Source organism: Chelonia mydas, chromosome 5 (assembly GCF_015237465.2).
Source record: "Chelonia mydas isolate rCheMyd1 chromosome 5, rCheMyd1.pri.v2, whole genome shotgun sequence".
Classification (NCBI taxonomy): Eukaryota; Metazoa; Chordata; order Testudines; family Cheloniidae; genus Chelonia; species Chelonia mydas.
Genome location: NC_051245.2, coordinates 115,883,630 through 115,889,235, shown reverse-complemented (window position 1 = coordinate 115,889,235; position 5,606 = coordinate 115,883,630). Strand labels below are relative to the sequence as shown.

Below are 5,606 nucleotides of genomic sequence, written 5' to 3'. Positions count from 1 at the left end.
ACTTTTGAAACAGGTGTACTTGTGAGGCAGACTGAACTTTCTGCTACCCTGCAGCCTATTTAATTAACTAAATGGATCACCTCCTGGAAAGGATAAAGAATGATTTGATAGAATTCTGAGGATGAACACTTCCTTTTTAGGGAAGGTCTAACTTGTTCCTGTCACCCCTACTGCCTTTTTAAATTACTCTCTACCAAGCCCCCCAGAGGGCTTGGAGGGGAAAAAATGATTTTTTTTTTAAATTTATAACTTCAGACCCTCCAGAGTGATAATGACTTTTGACAGGTTCCTTTATCAGCACAAGGCCCTATTTGCCAAACCAACTCTTCATGCCAGAATGAATGAATGAATTAGTTCTTTAGAGCAAATAAAAGTGTGTAGTCTTATTCCATAGTGTCTTTATGTAAAAAATCTCCAGACCACCATATATACATTTTCTTTTAAATCCTCACTAAGGGCCAGATTTTCTAGGTTAGGTGCACATAAGTGTAAACACATTTATGTGTGTAATGCCCCCCCTGCTTTGGTCATCTGTGGGATTGGAACCTAAGACCTTAAGCACTGAAAACATAAGTCTCTGCTTCTTGAACTAAAGTACCTCTCTTGCCTTCCCTAAAGAAAGCACTATGTTCTGATACAAAAACAGTTCAGTGCACAAAAAGAACTTGTGAGCACTCACTATTTTGAACAGAAGGGGGGAAGATACTTTCAAAACTACGCCAGCAAGTACACTACACTCTCAGAGGATTACTGAGATCATTTTTGGAAAGTATGTGGGAAAGGTGTAAACAGGTTCACAGATTCCAAGCTCTGAAGAGACCAGTGTGATCATCTAGTCTGACCTTCTGCCTAGCACAGGCCCTAGAACTCTCCCAAAATAATCCCTAGAGCATATCTTTTAGAATAGACAAGGAAGAGTCATCAGCTCCAAGTTACAGGTGGGGAGCTGAGGCCCAGCAAGATTAAATGACTTGCCAGGGTCACACAGGAAGTCATTGCAGAATCTATAAGAATAAGTATGTTTCCATTCATTGAAGAGATTTATATGTGTATCTTAACGCAAATTACACTTGTATGGAGACTAGATCCCAAGATGTCCTGCACATATGACCTTTAGAGTAAGGGTATGAAGACTGGACTTTTAGGGTGAAATCTTGGTCCTACTGAAGTCAATGGCAAAATTTCTGTTTACTTCAACGGGGTCAGGACTTTCATCCTTAGTGTTTTACTAAACAATGTCATGCCAGTGCTGTTCAGGGTATAGATGGTGCATAGGGTGGCCTGCTTTTGTACTACTTCCCCAAGCTCCACGCTTTGTCTGCTCTCATTGTGACATATCATTCCCTAAAGTGGCAGATTTAGTTGTGCATTCACTAAAATGGGCAATCTCTGTGCTTTTGCAGAGAAACTGGGGGGCACAGACCAAAGAACTCCAATTTTGTATTCATTTATCAGCCTCCTACACCAGTGAGATCTTTCATGTAGGAAGACTACATGAGTCCTCCATTCTTTAGAGCAGAGAGAGCTGTTTTACATTTAACTGGAGTGCAAATTTCCTTTACATTCCTGAAGGGCATTTTAAATTAGTCATTTGACTACTACAGCAAATCAGATATCAGAAAGGAAGTAGAAAGGAGTACATGAAAGGTACTCATTTTAATAAAAATGCCCAATTCCACCTGAACATGGTGAAAGATAAAATAAAATAAACAAATAAGTATCAAAGAGAATAAGGATGCAATTGTGGAAAATATCCACTGAATGTATTGTGTGTGAAGTGTCATTACATAAAAAAGAATGGAGAATCCCCCAATCCTTTTGTTTCTACACAATAAAGGAACTTCAAGGACTTAAGCACATGAGCAAAATCAATCCTCCTATGAGTGAATAAGGCAAAGTGACCATTGTTTGTTCCTTCTAGAGTCAAAGTGGGCTTATGGGATTTCAGGCCTATTGTGATTATGCAAATCTCAGTGAACAGGGTATTGTCTTTCATTAGTATCGATCTAAAGAGTGAAGGAACATCATAGGCTTCTAAATTTTAATCAGCCCTTTTGGAATTGAGAAGGTCTAGATCAGAGACTTTGCTAGAAAGACTGAATGGTTTCCAGAAAACGTATGGGAGATCCATGTGTGCGTGCTAGGGCAGCATTTGGATCTTATTTGGGAAGTTCTTCTGGAATTCCTCATCAGAATCTATTGTGATGAACATGTCTTTGCAGGTCAATAGGTTTACTGTTCTGAATTCTGCTCTACTGTTCAGTACTGATAGAAGGCTACTACTCCAGCACAAATGGAGAACTGGTAATGAACAGAGACTTGAGCCCTGCACTCTGACCCAATCCAGTGAAACACTTAAGCATATGCTTAACTTTAAAGGCATGAGAATTCTCGTTGACTTCAGTGGGGCTACTTACATGCTTAACTTTAAGTAAATTCTTAAGGGTATGGATGTGGTATTTACCTCTGTATGCACCATGAGTAAGACCATTTCTGGCATATTGTGTCCAGTTCTGGTGTCCACATTTCAAAAAGGATGTTAGAAAGTGGACAGGGTTCAGAAAAGAATGGGAAGAATGATTCAAGGTTTGGAAAACAAGACTTTCAGTGAAAACGTAAGCTCAACCTCTTTAGTTTATCCAAGAGAAAGTTAAAAGGAGACTTGATCACTGTCTACCAAGGCTTGCATGGGGAAGAAATTCCTCAGAGTAGATGGCTCTTTTATCTAGAAGAAAAAGGCATAATGAAACTCAGTGGTTAGAAGCTGAAGCTAGAGAAATTCAGACTAGAAATAAGGCACAATTTTTAAACAGTGAAGCTAATTGATCATTGGAACAGTTTACCAAGGGACGTAGTGGATTGTCCATCATGTGCAGTCTGTTAATCGAGACTGGATTTTTCTCCTAAAAGATACATGTGATGGGATATACATACCCCATATGAGCTGGAAAGGCAAAAGAACTGATGAGCACAATCAGCCCTGCCCATTACACCTGTCATGGGTGTCAGGATTGTAAGGATACTCCTACACTCTGAGCTTTGATTGAGCTAGTGTGTTAGAAACCAGTGTAACCATACTGGCACAGGCAATGGGACAGTTAGCTTCCCAAGGAAGTGCCTAATGTCCTGGGTAGGATTGTACTCAATGCTTCTATTTTTAGTGTGCTAGCTTGATCAAAGCTAGCATGAATACATTGACCTGAGTTAGAAATTACACCTTCAGCTTGAAGTGTGGACATATCCAATTGTGATGGGATATGTAGTCCATGCAAGCCCTGAAGGTTTAATGTGGGCCTGAGAGACCAATTAATATACCTGGTAGCACCTGAGAGAGAGAAAGCTAAGCCTAATTGATAATGATGCCCAGCTGGGGAGGGGCTGGGTGGCAATTATAAAGCCAGGAAGTTGGCAGAAGAAAGTGGTTGCAGGGAAAGAGTCAGCAGTTACTCATAGAGATGGATAGAAAAGATCAGAAGCAGTCCAGTGAAGCTTGTGAGGAAGTAGACCTTAGCTGTCAGCCACAGGATACCTAGGCAGGAATCCAGAGTAGAGAGAGGGCTTGTGTTCTCCACCAGCTACTGAGGAAGGTGGGGTGAAATCCCTTGAAGTAATGAGTGTAAGGACCATGTAGCCCAGAGACAGGCCATCTACTCTCACTTGAGATGAAAAGTGTGGCTAGAGCTAGGAACTGAGTAGGACAATGGCTCATCTGAGGCTCCCGGGAGGGGAGGCTGATGTTTGACTATTTGTGTTTATCAGGGACCTGGCAACAGTTGTTAAGTCAGGCCACAGTAGGGTGCCTTGCCTGAAGGGAAATGCTGGGTCTGAACACTGAGCCCAGAGGGTGAACAGATGAATAACTCAGAGGGGCTGTGATCTAAGCCCAGGTGGGATAAAGATCCCTTTGTTTTGGACTTGTGACTCTGGATTCTGCTGTCTTGGAAGGTGTGTACTGGGGTGGGGAGGGGTGTTGAACTTTTGTAGGAACATGGCCAGAGGGTTGAGCTATAAGCTACCAAAGTGTGCTGGAAATCCTGTTGGGGGAAACTGAGGCAGAGGGGCTACTGCACTGTATCCTGCAGGAGGAGGTGCATGGGGGCAGCAATCACATGGCAATATTCTACACCTCCAACAGAAGATACAGGCGTAATGCAGAAATTACTGGGTACGGTTCTATGGCCTCTGTCATGCAGGAGGTCAGACTAGATGGTCTACTCTGTGTTTAATATTTATGAATCTAATCTCTGACTCTAGAGATTTATTTATCACCAGACATAATTTCCTCCCTTCCTACTTCTCTACCACAAAGAAGATTATTGCTTCTGCCTTTTCTGTTCTAGAAAAAGGTCCTGTATTGGAAAACAGGCTAGTTAACCTGCTTAGCTGGGAAGGTGAGGGAGACTGGATTTGTAAAAAAACATCTTCCATACTACGGAGTTGTCTATTCCAGGGAAATGCATCATGTTATAAAAATGATTTAACAGGCATGTTTTTAACATGATGCATTAGCCCATTATAGACAAGTCCTCAGTAACTGGGAAAGTTTTGCAAATCCAGTCTGCCTCATTGTAGGGACAAAAATAATGGCTTTCTGGTGCATGAATACAGAAAGGGAGAATTCGCAGAAACAAAAAGCAGGCCTTACCATGGGGAGATTGTATATATTCATAAATTCTCCCCCCTTTTTTTTTTTTTGGCATAGAAGTGAAGAAAATCCTGAAAGAAGCCAGGCATTTTTTTTTTTTTCTCCATGAAGATGCGAACACCCGATTTTCTGCTTCTTTTGCTAGCGGTGAGGATTTTTCATGCAACTCTAATGATAAACAAATTACGTATTCAAAGGTTGCCCTGAGGAACAATACTGTGTGTTGTCTATCTGAGCAGCCTTGGTTTATGGGTTAATCCTGTAATTAATCAGCTGAAATATAGCTAAGGATGGGGAAAACAATATTAATGATATATTTTGTGGGTCTCAGTTATCCCTTTCCTGTTGGGGAAAGGAACTTAGTCTTGAGCCAGCTTAAGATCCCAAATAAAGTCATCTGTATTAATGTGTTATTAACTAATCTATTATTGATAGTTGTGTCTGAGTTGTAAACTGGTCAGAGAGGGGAGCACCTTAATGTCTAGCTACACAGCTTCTCCAAACTATCCATACTGCTGGATATGATGGGGTATGCAAACCTTACACTTGCCAGGATGGGGTTAACGAGTGGCTGTGGGGTCAATCAGCCCTGCCCTCCTACGCCTGCAGTAGGTGTCAGGCTTGGAGGGAGGTGCTAGAGGTGGGGCACACTGCTCAGTTGGGGGCTGACTGGGAAGGAGAGTAGATCTTCATCTCTCACTTTGTGATAGTGACTGGGCTAGGAATGGCCTAAAATTGCTGCCTGCCCTGGGGGAAGGTAAGCCTTGTGTGGGACGACTGTTTGATTTGTCCCTGGTAACTTACTTCCTGGTGCTGCGGATGGTGCCCTGCTTCAAGGAGGAGACAACTAAATAATTGCCCTTTTGTTGCCATACTCCTGATTGGGAACCAGGATGTTGTTTATCCCAGAAGCAACCTGGTCAAACTTGATGCTGCAAATGTGGGTTGGAAATGTGGCAAA

General features: G+C 42.0%; 1 long non-coding RNA gene across 1 annotated transcript; it reads left to right on the top strand.

Annotated features, from left to right (window-relative positions):
* Positions 1 to 3,435: 3,435 nt before the first annotated feature.
* On the top strand, positions 3,436 to 5,066 carry LOC122465868. Its single transcript, XR_006290988.1, has 2 exons — positions 3,436 to 3,945; positions 4,703 to 5,066. It is a non-coding gene; the product is annotated as an uncharacterized LOC122465868 (long non-coding RNA).
* The last annotated feature ends 540 nt before the right edge of the window (positions 5,067 to 5,606 follow it).